Source organism: Tasmannia lanceolata, unplaced genomic scaffold (assembly GCF_043159265.1).
Source record: "Tasmannia lanceolata isolate RefF3 unplaced genomic scaffold, GAP_Taslan_0.1 ptg000015l, whole genome shotgun sequence".
Lineage (NCBI taxonomy): Eukaryota > Viridiplantae > Streptophyta > Magnoliopsida > Canellales > Winteraceae > Tasmannia > Tasmannia lanceolata.
Genome location: NW_027518692.1, coordinates 41,874,491 through 41,896,701, shown reverse-complemented (window position 1 = coordinate 41,896,701; position 22,211 = coordinate 41,874,491). Strand labels below are relative to the sequence as shown.

Sequence of the window (22,211 nt, the reverse complement as noted above, 5' to 3'; positions counted from 1 at the left end):
ACTAGAGTCCCTTGTATTACAAAAGGGGAAAAATATATATACACCCCTTCTAGTTTCTGACACATTCAACTCTAACCCTGACTTTCAAAACGTGACAAGTACACCTCCTGAAGTTCTTTTAACGTGAAGGAGTAGACGACTGGGCGGAAATGACTAAAATGCCCTCGTCTTCCCCAACTGAAAATTAGGGTTTGATTCAAACCCTTATTTATTTATCAACATAAACTCTCGATTTATGAGTTTTATTTGTCTTCATTCACACCATTATCATGATTTGCACATAAACCCTAATAATTTTTAAGCTTTTTTTTTGTTTTTATTAATGTTTTTTTCTTGAAATGTGGGTTTTATGTAGCCATGGAACGGGGTTTCATTGTCTGTGGTGGAGGTGACGGCGGTGCTGTGAGAAATGGCGTAACCTTAATCCCTCTGCAAATGAGGGTATTTCTGTCATCAAAATATTAACCATGGTTAGTTTCAGTCTTTTCGTCAGGTTAAACTGATGGACCGTTGACGGAGGGGGTGTACTTGTTACGTTTTGAAACCTCAAGGAGTGTACTTGTCATTTTTTGAAAGTCAGGGTTAGAGTTGAATGTGTCAGAAACTAGAGGAGGTGTAAATGTAATTTTCGAATAAAAAAAAGTTACTCTCGTATTAAGCATGGTTGTGGAACTTAATACCTTGTGGTATGATGTGATCATTTTTTTATACTTACCACTGTATCCTTTCTTTGTATATCTTTTTTTATCTGCCAAAAAAAGAAACACAAAGAAAGGATAGAATGGTGAGAAATTATAGAATACACACCTATTAGGGAGGGTGAATATGCAAAAGATTAGGATGAGAATACATGAGATTGTGTCGACCCTTTCCTTAACATGCCTTCATAAGCAAAACTTGTAGGGCCAAATTGGTATAGTGCTTGATCAAATTGTGGAGATACAAAGGGTTGACGTAACAAACAAAAGACGAAATTGTAATGAAAGTATATAAGTAGGAAGTAGGCAAGGCAAGGCAGGTAGGCTTTCTTTTAAATATTTTTATACCCCCACTCATGTAGGTGGCTCCTGGGAAATAAAGTCATGAGGATACAATGCCTACAACTATGATCAAGGGATGCACCCGAAGTTCAATAGCAACCAGTATGCCCGCACTTATATGGAACGGAAAGGAAAAAGTAACAACATAATTTTAGAGACTATTAGAGAATGAAATCAAATCAAAATCAAATATTCTGAGATTAGAAGATTTGATATATATAAAAAGTAACAACATAATTTTAGAGACTATTAGAGAATGAAATCAAATCAAAATCAAATATTCTGAGATTAGAAGATTTGATATATATATATATATATATATATATATATATATATATATATATATATATATGAGAAAACGGTTCCTACACATATGTGTAGAGAGTTCTCTACACACTAGCTTAAAATACAGTGGGGGCCCACATTGTTTGGGTGATCCAAGCCATCCATTTGAAAGGCCATCACATAGATAGGGTGTCTACAAAAAATCAGATCCATAGGATCATCCCAACCCTACGATTTGTGGAGGTAAAATGGATGTCTTTAAACCTTTACAAATTAGTCCATTTTTTGCCTCCACAGTTCGAATGGTTAGGATGATCCTATGGATCTGATTTTTTGTGGACACCCTATCTATGTGAGGGCCTTAAAAATGAATGGTTTGGATCACCCAAATAATGTGGCCCCCACTGTATTTTAAGCTAGTGTGTAGATAACTTATCTACACATATGTGTAGGAACCGTATATATATATATATATATATATATATATATATATATATATATATATATATATATATATGAGAAAACTGTTGGTGACCTTAAGCACACCATTTTTTTGGTGCGCTTAAGTTGTTATAACGCCTCCCATTGGTGCGCTTAAGCGGGACCCGCTCATATAAACGAATGGAAGGTGTTATAACAGCTTAACCGCACCAAAAAAATGGTGAGCTTAAGCGCACCTACAGTTCTCTCTCTCTCTCTCTCTATATATATATATATATATATATATTAATCTTCTCACCACAGCCATGGCCAAAATACTAGCGGGCGGAGAGAGTTGCGAAAAAACAACGATTTTGATGGTTGTGATCGCGATGCACGTGATGCACAATGATATTGATGAAATCACGATGCTGATGAAGGGCAAGTGTAGACACTCCATTTTGACCGGACCCAGGTTCGCTGTGCTCGGGCGAAACCCCATCCAATCACCAAGCTAGGATCCCGGATTGCATCATAAGATAGATTGGGGTCTCACCAAGACCCCCGCCAAATTTCATCAAATTTCGAGCTAATTTGGCAAATAGGACGAGCCGAGAGAGGGTGTGTAGTACAAATCATAGGGGGGTGAATCATCTTAAAGGGGGTTGTCCAAGTGAGAAAGAGGGCAAATTTATTCAAATAGAACGTGATCTGTTGCGCGACCATCAATAATCGCACAACCGCGCGCTCATCAAAAGGGGTGCAGATATCAACATTTCTACTTTGATATAAAAAAAAATCAACAGAGGGCACTGTTCATTTTCTCTTAGAAATTTAGAAAATGCAGAGAGAGGGAGAGAGCGAGAGATTTGGGGGTTTTTCTCTTCGTCTTCTTCCTCCGTCGATCGATTCCTCCGATCATTCGTCGGAAACCTTACTTCCGATCGGGAGTTGTGAGAGAGAAAGAGGGAGAGAGGAGGATCTGGATCTTGTCTCCTTCATCTTCTCCGGGGATATTCAACCGGAATCGAGCCGGATTCCGGCAGATCTATCTTCAACAAGATTTGTTGAACCCCCTTTCTATTGAAGTCGTCGCCATCTCCAGCTAGAGAATTCATTTTTGTTAGAAAATATGAGAGAGGGAGAGATTTCAGATTTTCTTCCTCGGTGTGTTCGATTGGAGCTCCGGCCACCTTCCGATTCCAAGCCCTAGATTTCATTTCCTCATAGAGAAATCTCAGATCTGAGATCTCAGATCTCAAATCAGAGGAAGAGAAATAGCAGAGGGAGAGAGAGATTTTACAAAACACAGTAGAGAGGAGAGATTAGCAGAGAGAGGAGAGAGCCATGGCTATCATCGTCGTCCATCTTCTTCTCCGGTAGAATCTCCTCTTCTCCGGCCATTTTTCAGATAGATCTCCGGCCGGTTCGTCATTTTCGGCAGATTAGAGCTCCGGCTAGCACCCATCCACCATAATCTCGTCTATCTCTCTCTCTCTGTAGAAAAACCAGAAGAAAAGGTATGTTTAAGACATGGCCCCGGCAGCAGCAGCAACAGATAAATTAAATCCTGGAGATGTCTGTGTTGTTGGTGTTGCCTGTACACCAATGGGAGGATTTCTTGGTTCCCTTTCATCTTTATCTGCTTCAAAGCTAGGGTCTATTGCTATTGAGTATGCTCTTAAAAGGGCGAATGTTGATCCTAATCTTGTACAAGAGGTTTTCTTTGGAATTGTTTTAAGCACAAATTTGGGGCAGGCTCCAGCTAGACAGGCTGCATTAGGTGCAGGGATACCAAATACAGTGGTTTGCACCACCATTAATAAAGTCTGTGCCTCAGGAATGAAGGCAACAATGCTTGCTGCACAGAGTGTCCAGTTGGGTATTAATGATGTTGTGGTGGCTGGTGGTATGGAAAGCATGTCAAATGCTCCTAAGTATTTGGCAGAGGCAAGGAAGGAATCTCGATTTGGACATGATACTATAATTGATGGGATGCTCAAGGATGGACTTTGGGATGTTTACAATGATTATGCCAGGGGTTCATGGGCTGAACTGTGTGCAGATCAGCATGCAATGACAAGAGATGAGCAGGTAATAGGGGCTGAGGATCTTGGACTCCGGCTTTCGCCCACCAAAGCCGCATCCCAACTCTAGCCGAGGAATATCAGCCCCCACTACATCAACGTCGCGATGACCCAGTGTCATTATTGCTGTCAGTTTTGGTAACCTCCCTACTTCTCTTTCATTTTTTATCCGGATGAAAATCAAGTTTACCATGCTAATCAAGGGTTTATTGTTTACCATTTTAGTCTTGTGAGAACATCTAAAAAGTAAGATAATTGTTACAGAAATCTATGTGCAAAGAAGAGTTTAGCTCATTCTGATATTTCGATATGGATTTAATTTTCTGAGTAGGCATCTTTTTGCAAAAGTCTTGGATATTGTTAAAATTTTTGGATCCAAATCTTGTTGGAAATATGTGGATCCGATAATTGTCCAGGTTGGTTTTATTGCTCTTCCTTTTGAAGCATAGGATTTTCTTGGTAGAACTGCCTATTAGTTTTTTGAAGTAGTTCGATTCAGCAGTTTGTGGGTTCACTGATTTCAATCCCCTGATTCTTCTTTGTATGCTCGACTACTAGCGCTGCTATCGTGATAATAATTTCTTCTTTTAATGAGTCTCGAGTTCAGTTTCTATATTTGTTTTCCACGAATGGGAATTGCGGTCATATATATATATATAATATTTGATAAGAGTTGAGCAGGTTCAATGTTATCCAAATGGCAAGTGAAAATAAATTATTTTGTCAAGAACTGAGGGATATCATGATAGATTTTGCTGGAATTCAGTCATTTTGATTTGTTCCCAATGAATGGGTAGTATCTTGTCCTATTATTTGTTGTCTTGAATATGTCTTGATATTCTTGCACTTTTGCTCTAATATCTCATCTGTCGCTTTATGATTTTGAAACCTCGATATTCCATCGCTCTATTATTGAATATATTGAGAATCTAATGCTCTTCTTATACTAAGCTTTGAGTTAGGTTTTGAAGATGGTGATGAATGGATTATTCAGGTGAGACTATCTTGAAACCTTATCATACTTTCTTTTATTTCATTAGGCTACCCAGCGGCTGGTCTGGGCTAATTAATTTTATAAATTGTTTAATTGAAGAAGGAAATCAGATGATTTGCACTATTCGATGTCCTTGACACGAATATCGTCTGATTTCAAGGCGGTTTGTAGAAATATTATTGTGTAGGAAATCAGATGATTACTTTGGCATCATCTGATTTCATTGGAGTCCCCGTATTGGGGTTTGTGGTTGGCTTAGAAGTGTTTAATGTTGTTTCTTGCTTTATTAGGCTATCCAGCGGCTGGTCTGGACTAATTAATGTTGTTTATCATTGTATGATTGCTATTATTACAGATTGTGCACTCTTTAGTTGTAGATCATATTTTGCTGATATTTGATTTGTTTTTATAATAATTGATTGGAATTTGTGATTATCTGGTAGTATTTTCCTCTCTCTTTGATTAGACTAGCACAGTCTTTTAGATTTCTGTTAGATTTCTTTAGATACTATAACCTGTGCTAGGAGACATACTCTGTCTCGTTAGGCAATCCTCCTTTGGAGGCAAGCCTCAGTTGTAGAATCCTCTCTGAGATTGCACCTCAGTTTGTTCTTTTGTTAATTAGAGACCAATTTGGTCAATTAGTTGTCTTAGCCTCCTCTTTGTGCGCCGTTTGGTTTTGGAAGAACACCCTACTCGGCTTGGCTTCATACCCCTACCCTTATGGGTATTGGGTTGCACATTTGTTGCACCCTGAGGGCTAGGTAGCTGTCCGGCCTGGCTGGATATTTTTACCTTTGCCAAATATGCACAAGGTCTCTTATTCTTTTTGCTTGTGAGTCTCTCCTTATTCGGTAGTCCTTTCGCATAGGAGTCAGCCTTTGATTAGAGAGTCTTTGACTCATTCGCCTTTTAGGTGGTGTTATTAGGAGAGTCTTTGACTCATTTGTCTTTAATGTAGTGTTATTAGAGAGTCTTTGACTCATTTATCCTTTAATTAGCATTAGTGGAGTCTTTGACTCGTGTTTCCATCTCTTAGAGAGTCTTTGAATCGTGTTTCCATTTCTTTTAGAGAATCTTTGGTTCATTTATTCCTTTGGTGTTGTTATTAGAGAGTCTTTGACTCATTTATCTCTTTCGCAGTTTTTCTAGAGAGTCTTCGACTCATTTGTTCTTTCAGTTGGATTTATTGGAGAGTCTTTGACTCGCCTTTCCTTTTGCAGTATCTTTAGAGAGTTTTTGACTCTTTCGGGCTAGTCTTTGACTCATTCGTCTTTGACGCTTTCATCTCCTAGTTGGTGTTATTAGAGAGTCTTTGACTCGTTTGTTCTTGATAAGGAGTCTTTGACTCATTTGTTCTTGTTAGGGAGTCTTTAACTCATTTGTCTTCTTCGGAGAGCTGTGCTCGCTTGTGATCTTAGATCATTCCTTCGCCTTTGGCGTTAGTTTACTTGGTTTAGGGGTTTCCCCTGTTGGCTCTAGGGTTTGGCCCTAGGGTTTTTCTTTGTATTTTCCCTTAGGTCTTTGACCAAAAGGGTGAAAAAACACTTTAAAACTTCAAAAGCATTGGAAAAAGTTTTAAAAATCCCAAAACATTAAATATTTTTAAAACTAAAAAACATTCGAAAAATCTTAAAAAAGCTTGAAGTGTTGAGTGTTTTAGAAGTATTAGTTAGGAGAGTTCGTTTCGAACTACGTTGGCTTGATCCTCTTCCGAGGTACGTAGCGCAGCTTGGGATTCACATCCCAAGTCCAGCCAAACTTTTGTAGATAGCATTTTAAATCTTTTCGAATAAGCAACCTTTAAAACCTTCATTTTCAAAAGATCTTCCTCTAGAGTTAGGAGTTTCTCCTAGATAGAGGGTTTTAGAGTTAGGTTGTGTCTTTTGATATGTTGTTTGTGTGTTTGTGCTTGTTTTAGAGTTAGGGGTCTGTCCTAGAGTTATAGGAGCGCCTCCGTCCGGTCAGTCGGCGATCCACATCGCCGAATGATGACTAGAGTAGGATACGGTAGTCCACCTTTGGTTTTCCTTAGGAAATACAGCCTAGTTGCACATAGGTTGTAGGAACCGCCTGCATTAGCCTAGGGCTAGCATGCATTTAGTTAGGGCATATAGGATGTCCTAAAAATTCACAATTCACTGGAATTTAAATAATCGTACAATAAACTTTAATAATTGGTCCGGTCTTTTAGATCGAGTCTAGGATAAAGGTCTAGGTGTCTTAGGCATCCTAGTTTAGAATAGGCGCGAAGAACTACGTTGCCTTGATTCTCGTGGAGGCGGGGATACGTAGGCTTCTTTGGATGAATACCAGACCATCCGAGGACTCGGGCTAATAATTTAGAGTCTTAGGATTTATTATGTTGTTATTATATGTTTTGATGTGTTTTCTTACTTTCTCGTACTGATCCTATACCTTTTGCTGTAGCTTGCATGTGTTTGCACATCAGAACTTAGACACCCATTAGGTTTGTCACTCATAACCTAGCTATGCTTAGGTGGCACATCTCTCATTTTATTTTATATGTGTTTATTATCTTTATCCTCAGGAAATGCATGCTTAGGTAGACGATTCTTGAGGATTGTTCCCATTTCAGACGATTTTTACCCAAACTTCTTTGGAGTTAATAATAAATGGCATAAGAGACCAAGTGCTTGCACTCGGACGAATCGGGGGTGCTCTCAGACCTTCCCCATTCGTAACCAGGCACGAACCCATATATATTTCTGGTTATCCATTGCACAGAGGATTTGATTTTAGGGTTCCATGGCATATCCATGGATGGCGACTCTGAGTTTATTTCAGGTATGTCTCGGTTTCGAACCTCGGTTCCGGATCGAGACATATCTCTTTCTTTTATATCGCCACTCGTGCTATGCTATGAGGGTGGCATCCATTTTGAGAGTTCCTTGGTAGAGCTCTCCTTCACACGTGGATGATCCGGATGGTGTTAGGGACCCGTTCCCTCGCCGCCTATCTCGGATCGGGGTCCACAGCAAGGAACAGTAAGCACTATCAAATGGCAACACGAACACCCTAGATTAGAAAAACATCTAAGGAGGTGAGGAAGGAGAGATGGTGGATGTGTCTTTGTATTGATGCGGGTCGTATCTTAGAGAAAAGATATTTTTGAAGATAAGAAAGGAAACTAGGGCCGGGCGGACGGCTAGATCGGCCGTCCACCGGAGAACAAAAATGATGATCTTGTAGTCAAGCTGAGGTAGGATCAAAGCATCCTACCTCGGCTTGTAGTCATTCCGGCATCGGTTACGATGGACCAATGCCGGAATGGGCAACAAAGATTAAAAATAAAAATAAAATAAAATTAGAGAATGAAATCAAATCAAAATCAAATCTTATAATCTCAGAATATTTGATCTTGATTTGATTTCATTCTCTAATATAAAAAAAATTAGAGAATGAAATCAAATCAAGATCAAATATTCTAAGATTAGAAGATTTGATTTGATTAGGCTATATTGGTTGGTTGGGTTAGATTAGGCAAGTGAATTAGATTAGGATAGTGTCTTTCCATAATTATCTTATTCTCTTGCTATGCTTATCATTTGAGTGTTCTATAAAAACACTCATTGTGCTTAATGTAAATCATCCAATAGGGTTGCAACAGGGTCGGGTTGGGTCGTGTTTTTCAAAACCCTAGTCCAACCATGGATCCTAATTCCTTGGCCCTGACCTGCCCTGACCCTGATCAGGGCCTAAGAATCCTCAACCCAATGCCCGCCCTGTAGGGCTTGGCGCAGCCCTGCCCGCCCTGATTGGGCCGGGTCGGGCCTGATTGACCCTAGTGCAAAACCCATTTGAGCTCATGTACAGTACATGTTTGGGAGTTTCCATTTGATGTCTTTGTTCTATCATCAAATGCAGTGGCTTTGCAAGGTCAAGTTTTTTTCCCCTCAAAGTGATTCATCATGTTTTTCTCATAGCGGTGTTCAATATTCATTTCCCAGATCATCAAATATTAATTTCTGGGTCAGGGGTAAAGTTTAAATTGGGTAGGGTCGGGTCGGGTTGGCCCGGGGTATCAACCCTGAGCCTGACCCAACCCTGAGTCAGGGCCTAAAAAATGCACCCCAACCTGCCCTCAGGGTTAGATTTTCCAACCTTGACCCTGTTCGGGCTCAGGGCGGGTTAGGGTACACAGGGCCAAACTTGCACCCCTATCATCCAAGATTAATATAATTTTCTATTATTTAAAAAAAAATTAAAAAAAATTAGAGAATGAAATCAAATCAAGATCAAATATTCTGAGATTAGAAGATTTGATTTGATTAGGCTATATTGGTTGGTTTGGTTAGATTAGGCAAGTGAATTAGATTAGGATAGTGTCTTTCCATAATTATCTTATTCTCTTGCTATGTTTATCATTTGAGTGTTCTATAAAACACTCCTTGTGCTTAATGTAAATCATTCACGGTCAATAGAATCTTTTATTATTTATTATGGTATCAGAGCGTTAGATTCTACTAGGGCCAGAGCACAACACACGAGAGTCCCCATCCTCCGGCGGACGGGCGATCTAGCCGTCCCGTCCGCCGGCGGCCTTCTTTTCCGCCACGATCAGCGTTGCTTCTTCTTCCTCGTCGTCTTCATCTCCGCCTGGCCTGTTAGATCTCTTTAGTTCTTTTTTTTTAATGTCTTTCTTTGATTTATCTAGAAGTTGCTTTGGGCTTCATATTCCATTTCATTGTTGATCCAGCCATTGCTCTTATCAGATCCATCAAGACTTTTTTCTATTCCGCCCAATCTATTGTCCAAGAGCTGACTGTGATGTTCATGCTATCTATTTTTCCAAAATGGTCAAAAGAAGTTTTTAGACACCCCCTCCTCCGTCTTAAATTGATATTCACATTTCTCTTGCATATAGTACTGTCCCTCATCCCATGGAGGTCGCCCTTCATATTTGCCATTTGCACCCTCTTTTTAATGCCCTGTCCATTTTATTTCTTTTGCCGTTATCGTTTTTGCCGTTAATTGCCGCCCATCTCTTTGTTTTTTTTTTCTCATCTTTGTTGCCCATTCCAGCATTGGTCCATCGTGATCCATTTTTTGCCCATTCCGGCATTGGTCTGTAGACACCCCATTTTGACAAGGCCCTAAAGTCCCCAAAATTGAATATCCAATAAAATTCCCAAATTTCGAGTCCCAAGACATCCCAAAATTAATCTCCGCAAATTCCTGGGGACTGAGCCCAAAATGAGAAGAAGGTTTGAGTCTTGGAGCATCTTATTGTGCGTATTTGTGAGTACAAACTCCCCAAGAGGTTGTTAGTATTCTCGAGAGTCCCCCGGCAAAATTTCAGGGCAATCGGGCGAAAAATGAAGAAAAAGACAGGCAAAGTATGTGCGATAATCAAAGAAACAGCGAAGATGCCAAAGCCATCATCATCACTGTCCCCACCTCTCCTCATTTTTCTTTATTTCCTCCTCATTTTCTTTTACATATATAAATATATATATATATATATATAATATTAAAAAAAAAAAACGAAGACAGACGAGAGACAGAGAAGATGCCAAAATCATCATCGTCACTGTCCCCACCTCTCCTCATGTTTCTTCGTTTCCTCCTCATTTTCTTTACATATATAAATATATATATATATATATAATATAAAAAAAACGAAGACAGACGAGAGACAGAGAAGATGCCAAAATCGTCATCGTCACTGTCCCCACCTCTCCTCGTTTTTCTTCATTTCCTCCGCATTTGTCTTCGTCGGCCAGGCCTTCTTTCATAAAGTCCAACCACGAAACAATAAAAAAATAAAAAAATCAACCCAAAACCCCCCAATAAAAAAAACCATTCAAGCACCTTCTTCTGGTCGCCAACCCTCTGGAGACAGAAAAAAAAAAAGAAAGAAGAAACGACAGTAGAAGAAAAACCAGAGGGGAGAGAGAGATCTGCAGAGAAAGAGAGAGAAAGGGAGAGAGAGAGAGAGAGATCTGTAGAGAGAGAGGTAGAGAGATAGAGAGGGAGAGAGAGAGGGAGATCTGCAGAGAGAGGGAGAGAGAGACAGAGATCTGCAGAGAGAGAGAGGAAGGGTTTTCTCCTCCGGCAACCCAACCGGATTCCGGCCACCTTCTCCGGCATCCTCCCAGCCAACCACCGGAGCTCCACCGGCATCCCATCTCCTCCACCCCACCTCCAGCGGGTCCTACATCAGCGGGTCCCACACCAGCGGGCCCCACACAAGCACACCGACTCTGTCAACACCTTCCTGGATCTCTTGTTCCTCCTATAGCTGGCGTAAGTTCAGTTTTTATTTTAGAATTATTCATTCTTTGCACTACACGGGTCCCACATCAGCGGGTCCCACAACAGCGGGTCCGCAGCGGGTCCCATAACAGCAGGGCCCAGCGGATCCCACATTAGCGGGCCCCACATCAGCGGGTCCCGCAGCGGGGTCCCACAGCAGGTCCCGTAGCGGGTCCCACATCAGCGGGTCCCACAACAGTGGGTCCCACAGTGGGTCCCACATCAACGGGTCCCACATCAGCGGGTCCCGCAGCGGGTCCCACAACCGCGGGTCCCACAGCGGGTCCCACAACAGCGGGTCCCACAGCGGATCCCACACAGCAGTCCCAGCGGGTCCCACAGCAGCGGGTCCCACAGCGGGTCCCACAGCAGCGGGTCCCACAGCGGGTCCCACAGCGGGTCCCACATCGGCGGGTTCCACAGCAGGTCCCACATCAGCGGGTCCCACAACAGCGGGTCCCACATCAGCGGGTCCTACTATGAATAGTAGTTTTGAATAGTACTTATAAATAGTAATTATGAATAGTAGTTTTGAATAGTACTTATAAATAGTAATTATGAATAGTAGTTTTGAATAGTACCTATAAATAGTAATTATGAATAGTATTTTTGAATAGTAATCTTGTATAGTAATTATAAATAGTAATTATAACAGTCTTCAGCACAGGAGTCAGTCCTTCAGTCAGTCCAGGAGTTTTTCCTATCATCATAGGGGTTAGGATTCTGTCCATCCTCTCATCAAGTCGTGATCTTTACCCGCTCCTGCAAGGTATAGGATGCTGTCCAACCCTTGCCGAGTTATTTTCCTGTTCGTTCCCCCGCAAAGCATAGGATGCTGTCCAACCTTTGCGGGATTCCAGAAGTCTCCCTACCCTTATGATGATAGGATTTTATTCTCTGGTGTCAAAAAAAAAAACAACAACAAAAACATTCCAAAAACACTTGAAAACAACAAAAACATTCCCAAAAACACTTAAAAATTCAAAAACATCTCAAAAACAATTCAAAATCCAAAAACATCTGAAAAAATCAAAAATCTCAAAAATCTCGAGTCATTAGAGTGTAGTTAGGAATTCTGTCCGAACTACGTTGGCTTGATCCCTTTCAACAGGGTACGTAGTGCAGCTTGGGGTTCACATCCCAGGTCCAGCCAAACCTTTAAAAATAAACATTTCAAATATTTCCAAAAATACAAAAAACTTCAAAACCTTTTCAAAAAGATCTTCCCCTAGAGTTAGGAGTCTGTCCAAGATATTTAGGGTGTTTTAGAGTTAGGAGTCGGTCCTGATTTGTATTGATATGGTGTGTCCTGTCGTGTGAGTGTCCCTAGAGTTAGGAGGCCTCAAGTCGATCGGTTAGACATTTAGTCGAACCGATGGCTAGACTAGGAAGCATATAGTCAACCCATGGTTTTCCTTAGAATGCACAGCCTAGATACACATAGGATATAGGGCCCACCTGCATTAGCTTAAGGCTAATCAACTTGCATTAGTTAGGGCATATAGAGTCCTAAAAATTACAATCCACTTGAATTTAAGCAATCGCACAAAAAGCTTTAAACATCAGTCGAGTCTAGTGGATCGAGTCTAGGATAGCGGTCCTAGAGTTTTAGGCATCGTAGTTTAGAATAGGGCACCGAACTACGTTGGCTCTGATTCTTCCCGAGGCCGGGATACGTAGTGCAGCTAGGATGGATGGCCATCCTGGTCCGAGTCAAGTATTGCATTAGAGTCTAGGGCTTGTCGTGTCGGGTCATGTGTCGAGTTGTGTTGTGTTGTGTGTTTTGCTGTGTTTTCTTATTTTTATGTACAGATCCTATACCTTTAGCTGTAGCATGCATGTGCTTGTCCACCAGAACTTAGACACCAATTAGGCATGGCACTCATAACCTAGCTATTCTTAGGCGACATATCTTTCATTTCTTTTGTGTGTGCTTCTTATTCATCTCCGAGACATGCATGATTAGCTAGACGTTATCTCGGAGATATTCGTTCTCATTTCGCATGATTTTCGCCCAAAACTCTTCAAAATTAATAATAAATGGCATAAGAGACCAGGTGCTAGCACTTGGGCGAATTGGGGGCGCCTAATCCCTTCCCCATTCGTCATCAGGCACGAACCCTATTTTATATCTCTGGTTATCCGTTGCAATAGAGCACAGCATGGGATCCAGGGCCCACTTCCTTGGATGGCGACTCTTCTTTGTTTAAGATACGCCTCGAATCTGGGCTAGTCCCCGAATCGAGAGGTATCTCACTTTACATCGCCGCTCATGCTGTGAGGGGCACTCTTTCGAGAGTTCCTTGGTGGGGCTCTCCTTCACGTGGACGATCTAGAGAGACTCGCGCGGGGGCCCGTCCCCTCACGCCCGTCCCGGATCTGGTTCCACAGACTGGCGACTCTGCTGGGGAACTCTTGAAACATTGCCTAACTCTGTAAAAATGCCATTGTTACTAATTTTGAGGAAATTTGGGCCAAAATCGAGTTAAATGGGAACTTTATCGTTAGAAATCCAGGGGCACCAAGTAGGTGCGTAAATAAAACAAGGGATTCACACACTGCACATCATGCATTGTCATATTCTTTATTTCTTTCATTTTCCTTATTGGCCTCAGGGAATAGATAGGACGCGCACCAGATGGGAGCCGTTGTATCTATTTCCTAGCTATGCGCCGGAGCTGCAGCCGTAGACACTGGGTGTGCTGGTGTTCTACAGCAGCCGATGAGCAATGAACATACTCTGTATAATGCTGGGTGTGCTGGCGTTATACATCAAGGGTATGGTCATAGGCATAGTACCCTGCAGAAATGCCTGGGCCCTACTTTCATTTCATTATATTATGTATATATATTAGTTGCTCCCTTTAGAACCAAAATTAGGGAACCCTTGCTAGGACACTATATATATGTACTCATATAGGACGAACATATGTTGCTTACACATGTGAAGCCTAGAGTTAGGAGCCTTGTCCGATTTGTAGACTAGGGTAGCTCACCTTGTGTGGCTACAGCGCGGTCCTAGTACACTCATCAGTCTGTCACGAGTCGAGACCTCTTTGGCTCCGCTAGATCAGGTTAGGGCCGGTGCCCCTGGTTAGGATATGTATGTATATATGTACGTGTACGTGTTATATTTATTCTCAGATTAGGACTTGTCTCCTAGATTAGGTTTCTATGTCTGTCGCAGTCGTGCATTCCTTCAGATCTGATCGATGACCCTTACTCTTGCTTGGCAGTCAGCCAAATCAATGATTTACCCCGTAATCTCTTATCATATGGTCCCCCGGTGTGTTGGGTTCATGTGTTCGAATTGTTCTGATCCATTATCATCAGGTGGAGTCTATTCCTTCTTTCAGTTTGGGTCTGGCCGACGGTTTTGTTCACCACCTTTCATGGTCATGGTCCAGTCCTTGATTCCTTATTTTCCTGTTCGGTCTGTGTGCTAACCTGTTAGACCGGGGTCTGTCTATCAATAGAATTTTCTGGTCTAACTATCAGCTACATAGTTTCATTCCCTAGTCTTCAAAATGGTTAATCATTTTCTCTGGTCTTTATCCTGATCATGGTCTATGTTTTGTCTCCAGAGTTTATGGTGGTGTTGTTTCTTTGTACATGTATTACTCGCTGAGTCGATGTACAGTTTTGCCATCGTCTTGTACGTACCCTATTTGTTGAGTCAGTCGCTCAGATCAGGCCACCTTTTGCAGTAGGCGTTCCAAGTCTGATCCATCCTATTTGCACTCCTTCGATGCAGTCGATAGTATTTCTTTTACCTTGTTGAGATTATGTCTGTCGTTTTGTCTTCAGATTGTACGAGTCTTTTCTGTATATTCAGTGTTGTCGGTTGTTTAGGTTAGGACCCTCTTTTCCAGTGAGGGATTCCTGGTTTAATCAATCATATGTACATTCTTTCAGAGTCACCTGATTAGTGGTCTGTACTCGTCACTCTCGTGACCATGACCTATTCATTGCCTTTTTTATCATGAGTTCATTCATGTTGTGTACACAGATCCATGACATATATGTATATTACCCTTCGACTGTGTACCCTTTCTTTGGATGTGTCATAGATCCGTACTGTGTGTAGATATTACTCATTGGGTTAGATTTTTGCTATTTGCATGTTCTGTCTTAGATGTGGTCGACGGCTTGTCCGCTGTCTCTGTGACCATGATCTATCATTATCGATCCTCTTGATCATACAGTTGTCAATGTCCATCATCATATTTGAGACCCAGTCTATGACCTACTTCTGTCATTTTGTGGCCGTGGTCTACCTTTCTGATCTATTCGAAAGTCCACGTTTATTGATGAACAAAATTTGTGTCACCAGTTGTATCCTTCCCATGATCGGTCAAATTTATCCCTATTATTTCATTATTCAGGGTTATCTTCACTCTCTTCTGATCTTATCCTATCTGTGATTAGGTTAAATCATGTCGAACAAAGTGATGAGGGTTTGGATAAGTGAGTCAATTCGAGCTCTCCCGCGCGAGCGTGCACAGTGGAGTACGGCCGACAGGTTCATCAGCACGTTTAATAATTTGAGCGCATCCGGTGTGAATTGGCAATTTCTTCAAGCAGCTGCAAGACTCTGGGATCCTATTCTTCATGTTTTTCAATTTGGTCCCTTTGAAATCTGTCCTATATTCGAGGATTGGTGCGCCCTGTTAGAACTCCCACCCGAGGGACTCTGGATCCAACCTTCGAGTATAGCGTCTCCTCGTTCCATTTTCTGTAAGCTTTTCGAGAACCAAACTGTTGATGCTATGCCCTATTTCAAAGACACGTACGTGCAATTCGATGACCTCATTGAGCGTTTTTCTAAAAACGTTGACCCTATCGATTCCCGTTTCCAAAATTGTCGACGCAGTGCCTTAATCTTTGGTGTCCTTGCACGTCACGTTGTCCGTGAAGACTCCAGTATTGCCCCTGTGACCTTATTGAGTGTAGTCGATCAAATTCATGAAGGAAGGAATCCTGTCCCCCTCATGCTAGCAGAAACCTTCTCTGGGCTGGATCTTATTGCTAGGCAAGAGGTGAAAGATAATTTCCATGGGTGCGTCAAGTTACTTTATTTATGGCTCTGTGAAAAACTCACCATCCTTCGGCCACAGAGTTCCCTTCAGTACACCCTCAAGGATCATCTTTCGTGGCAACCAATGGCCAATAAACCTCAATCCATTGATGAGTGGCGTAATTGGTTGCAACACGTGGAGGAGGATCAATTTCACTGGGTGAGTCATTCATGCTTACATGTTATCACTAGCACCTACCCACACCCATTTGTGTATCTTATGGGTTTGGAAAAGTCAACCTTTTATGCGCCCACTCGTCTGCTTCACCAGATCACGGGAAATCCATGTCCTCCCGGATTTGTAACCCCTCCTCCTTGCGAAAAGCTTACTCCCGGTCTCATAAAGTCTATAGTAGCTGCTTGGGGAAACAAGGTTACCACTAAGAGACTTGCTCTATCATCTAAAGTTCATCGGAAGGAGTTACCAGAAAAGCCTGCGGGAAAGAGAGCTCGGATCATGGAACATTGAAGACCATTTTCATGCAATTGTCATTTTAATTTCAAGTTTCATTATGCTCATTTGGTTCATCTACTTGTTTATCAATCGTAACTACAGTCGGATTTGTGAATCGTAACTACAGTCGGATTTGTGATTAATGGAAATGTGTTCTTTTCAATTTCTCTTGTCTGGAATTTGTGTGAAGTGTTCCATCTCAATTGTCAAATGTGCAATCTAACTTATTAACTTCCATTCAGGAATCTTAGCGGGACATCATTGCTCCCAAGAAAGTCAATTCAAAACCAGCCTGGTCCCGTCCGTCTTCAGATTCCAGGCTGAATAGACTTTCTTTTTCCCCAGAATCCTTTACTTCTCCTGCGCCGCTTCTCCTTGGTTGTCCAGAAATTCTTTCACCCATTTCACTTGCATCTGAATCAATGGAAGGTACCGGAAACAACAATCCAGATACGAATGAGATGATGAAGGCTATCCTTCTTCAGCTGAGTGCCATGAAGGACGACATAACCCTCTTGAAAAATGATCATCTTTCTACCTCTAAAGATCATGCCAATCAGCAGTCTCCAGTCATACCTTCCGTTCCTCTTGTTCCATCCAGGCCGGCTGTATTGCCTGAATTCGAAGACTTTGATGAGGGCCAGTACGCAGCAGAGAACTGTCTTCCCAACCTGGGAAATCCTGATAAAGCACAAGAATTGGCTGGCCAAATTGAAAAGCTGACCCGGGATATGGAAACCATGAAGTGCCAAGGTCCCAAAAATTTGGATATGTCTGAATTCATGATAGCTCCAGGGGTCGTACTTCCGCCCAAGTTCAAAATGCCAGACTTTGACAAATACGACGGAATGGGGTGCCCTCGTAGCCATCTCAAGTCAGTCATTCCTCTATTGCAGCAGCACGGTTTATCCCCAGAGCAGATTGCTTTGGTGTTCCCTAGAACTTTGACCGGGACAGCCAAGAAGTGGTTTTTGCATCTGAAGCCAGAAGAAAGCAGGACTCTTGAAGGTGTAGCTAACAAATTTGTTCAGCAATTCTCCATGGAAGAGGGGATTGACGTGACAAAAAGGGATCTGAAATCGCTGAAGCAGGGACCTAATGAGACATTTACTTCCTTCATTCGACGATGGAGGAGAAAGGCAGCACAAATGACCCACAAGTTACCGGATGACGATCTTATCAAGATTGCCGTCAAGAATCTTTCCCCCTTTTACTTTCCTCATATGTCAATCCAGTACTTCAATGACTTCGATCACCTGATCAAGACCGGGACAAGAATCGAGGACATACTGGCTAAGGGCGGCCTGAGAACTAGGGCCTCCACTTCAGATGTCAGAGAGGGAAAAAGGCCTATGGCGCCTCCGAAGGAAGTTAACAACATGAATACTGCTCGTCCAGTTAGGAGAGAAGGTCCCGGAGGAGTTCGTCCGGAAAGAAATGAGCCCAGAGAGTTCACTCCTTTACCTTATTCCCTGTCTGTAGCTCTCAAAAAGCTGTTGAGAGACAAGAAGATCACTCTACTAGAACCCCGGGAAGTTCCCAATCCTCTCCCGAAATACTGGAGAAAAGATCAGTACTGCGAATATCACCAGAGTGTTGGGCATTTGACTGACAGATGTTTGGCACTAAGGCATAGGATCCAGGATAAGATCGAGACAAAAGAAATTGTGGTGGAAGCTCTTCCCAATGTCACCAGGAATCCATTGCCGACGCATACTATGCCTCCTCCAAATGTCTACGCTATTCTCACTGAAGAGGTTGTCCTGGACCATTCTCGTATATGCGCCGTTATCTCTGATGAGCCGTATATCTTACGATGGGAATCCGATGATGAAGAATTAAAGCGCGAAGAGCCTTATGTCTTGTCCTCTGCGCAAGAAGTTGGGGAATCCTCTGGATGTCCTTATGTCCTCAGATTCGAGGGGGAGGAGGAGAAAAGCGAAGTCCCATATGTCCTTAAGCTTGAGGACGAGGACTTGCTGCTGTTGAACGATCCGTGTGATGAGGTTCGCCATGTTACCCGTGGTGGACGTTTCTTTAAGCCCCCTGAGTTGAGAGCAGAGAATCCCGCTGAGATTGCCAGAGCTGTTGAGAATCAGAATCAGAGGTTGAGTCCTGAGGAAGATGAGGACATTCTGTTGAAGCAGCTTAGAAAGACCCAAGCTAATATTTCTATCTGGGGTCTGTTGATGTCATCACCTAAGCATCGGCAGGTTATACTTCGTGAATTGAATACAGCGCAGGTGTCTGTGAATATAACCCCTGATGAGCTGGTTGGGCTCGTATCTATGGCCAGATCAGCTATGACCGTGTCCTTCTCGGATGAAGATTTGACCCCGGAGGGTAAGAATCACACAAAATCTCTCAGAATTACCGTCGTGTGCAATAAGAAGAAAGTGCCAGAGGTTTTGGTCGACAACGGGTCAGCTCTGAATGTGTGTCCTTTGAGCACCGCTACTGCCTTGGGGTTTGGGCCGAATGACTATATTCCGTCGGAGCAGGGGATACTAGCTTATGATGGGACTAGGAGAGACGTCATCGGCACCTTGGTCACCGAAATTGAGATCGGAGGTGAAGTGTTTGACGTAGAATTCCAAGTTCTAGATATCAAGACCTCTTTCTTTCTCCTTCTCGGCCGACCTTGGCTTCACAAAGTCGGAGTAGTTCCTTCCACTGTCCATCAGAAGCTCAAGTTCATCAAGAATAACAGAATTATCACTGTTAGAGGGGATCCAGAACCAGAGGTTGGGCAGATTTCCCAAGAGCAGATCGGTTCAAGCACCATAGATGTCAGTCTGACTGGATTTTCACTTGAAGTTTCAACCATTACTATGGAAGAAGCCATGAATGAGGAAATTTTGTTTATGTCCAGTACAAATGCGCAGGTAGCCCGAATAATGCGCAAGTATGGGTATATTCCTGGAACTGGTCTGGGGAGAAGCCTGCAAGGTTTAACTGAGTGGCCGGAGCTGAAGGTTGCAAACGATTTGTTCGGGTTAGGATATGAACCCACCCAGAAAGAGATCAAGGAGAGAAAGCAGTACATGCTGAAGTGGGCAGAGCTGCGTCGTCGGGGCCTAGAGCTGCCTATGGGGCCGTTCAGTCTGTTGATGAATGGTAAGTACAGGAAAGAAGGAGCCGATCGCCCGTTCTATGGTTTTCCCGAGCCGTGGTTTGATGAGTCTGGAAAAGAGTTACCAGGTTTTGAAATCTTCTCCACTGATGAATTGCCAGATGAATACTTCCATGGACAGATTGTAGCCGTCGAAAAGCAGGAATCTGATTGGGCTAAGAACTTAGAGTCGCAGCTTCTGGACTCCCTCTTCGAGGTTGAGGCACCGGTCATTGCTATGATCGGAAAAGATGCACGCTTCCTGAATCCGAAGGGCCGAATTACCCCAGCTGAGGTACCCCTTGATAACTGGACTTCTCAGGTCATTCCTCAATTAGTTCTTCAGTGTGGTCATGTTCCTCCAAAAGAGTCTCAAGTTTCTGAGTATGTGTCTGTTTCCGAGTCAAATATAAAGTCTGCTATTTCTAACAATTCTTTGGATGCAGGTACCTTAGAAAGCTTAGACATTCCTGGTGTGGGTGGCGAGTCCTCCGGTATAGATGTTGTCTATGAAGATGAGTCTGTTATGGAATATACTACAAAGTCCATACATGGTCCAGTTGAGTCAAGTGTCAGCATTTCAGTTGACGATGCAAACTTTCTTTTTGAGCATACTGTAAAGCCTGCTGTGGGCCAGTTGATCAATGATGTAAACTTTGATTCTATGAATGAAATAAAGGACTCGTTTCAGTATCTTCCTGTCTCTGTTTCTGCTTCTCAAATTGATAAAACTAATAACAATGATCAAGACTCCCCCTCTTACGAGGATGTCGACGAAACTCCCCCTGAGATCAAACACATGATTACTCAGGAGGAGCAGCGTCGGGCTAAACCACTTGAAGAAGAAATTGAAATCGTCAACATAGGTGATGAAACCTTAATTCGGGAAATACGGATTGGCAAAACGTTATCCCCGGAGGAGCGTGAAGAATTAATCACTTTGCTTAAAGAATACGAAGAAGTTTTTGCTTGGTCCTATGATGACATGCCAGGATTAAGCGAAGACATAGTCCAGCATCGTCTTCCCTTAATCCCAGGCGCCAAGCCGAAAAAGCAAAAACTTCGAAAATTAAAACCAGAATGGGAATTGAAAGTCCATGATGAAGTCAAGAAGCTGTTAGATGCGGGCTTCATTCAAGTGGTTGAATATCCGGAATGGCTGGCTAACATAGTACCGGTGCCCAAGAAGGACGGAAAAGTCAGAATGTGCGTGGATTTCAGAGATTTAAACAAGGCGAGTCCCAAGGATGACTTTCCTTTGCCGAGCATCGATCGCCTGGTGGATAATACAGCTGGTCACGCTTTGTTATCCTTTATGGATGGGTTTTCCGGATATAATCAGATCAAGATGGCCCCTGAGGACATGATAAAAACTGCGTTCACCACTCCATGGGGAACATATTGCTACAAAGTAATGCCGTTTGGGTTGAAGAATGCAGGGGCAACCTATCAGAGGGCGGCTACCACCTTATTGCATGACATGATTCACAAAGAGGTCGAGGTTTATGTCGATGACATGATTGTTAAATCCAAGACTCGACCAGAGCACGCCATAGTCCTGGGGAAGTTTTTTGAAAGGATCCGGAAGTACAAGCTTCGCTTGAACCCGAGCAAGTGTGTATTCGGGGTCACTTCAGGGAAGTTGTTGGGATTCATGGTCAGCGAAAGAGGGATCGAGGTAGATCCTCAAAAGATCAAAGCAATCCAAGAGATGGAGCCGCCGAGGACCGAGAGGCAGATCCGGGGTTTCCTGGGAAAGGTTCAGTACCTCAGAAAGTTCATAAATCAGTTGACAATGACGTGTGAACCCATCTTCAAGCTGCTGAAGAAAAATTCTCCGAAGAAGTGGAATGATGAGTGTCAGGAAGCATTTGAGAAAGTCAAGCAGTGTCTAACTTTGCCTCCTATCCTGTCACCAGTTATCCCGGACCAGCCACTGTTGCTGTACCTGTCTGTCACTGACACAGCTATGGGTTGCATGTTAGCCCAGCAAGACCCTGAGTCGAAGAAAGAAAAGCCTATCTACTACATCAGCAAGAAAATGCTGGAGTATGAAATCAAATATTCTATCTTGGAAAAGACTTGTCTGGCACTGGTTTGGGCAACTCAGAGGCTTAGGCATTACCTGTTATCGAACAAGGTTCTCTTACTCTCACGGATGGATCCGTTGAAGTACTTGTTCGAGAAGCCCGCTCTCACCGGGCGAACATCCAGATGGTTGCTGCTATTGTCTGAATTCGATATTGCCTATGTGACCCAGAAATCAGTTAAAGGGCGTGTGATAGCTGAGCAGTTGGCTGATGCGCCTATAGATGAGAATGCCGTTCTAACGGCAGATTTTCCTGATGAAGAGATCATGGCTGTAGAAGAGGAGGTCCAAAGCACCAGATGGTTGATGTATTTTGATGGTGCTGTGAACAACCGAGGTCAAGGAGTTGGAGCAGTGTTGATATCTCCGAAGAA

General features: G+C 42.7%; 1 pseudogene; it reads left to right on the top strand.

Moving 5' to 3' along the window:
- The first annotated feature begins 3,278 nt into the window (after positions 1-3,278).
- LOC143892001 (acetyl-CoA acetyltransferase 2 pseudogene) lies at positions 3,279-3,902 on the top strand (annotated as a pseudogene).
- The last annotated feature ends 18,309 nt before the right edge of the window (positions 3,903-22,211 follow it).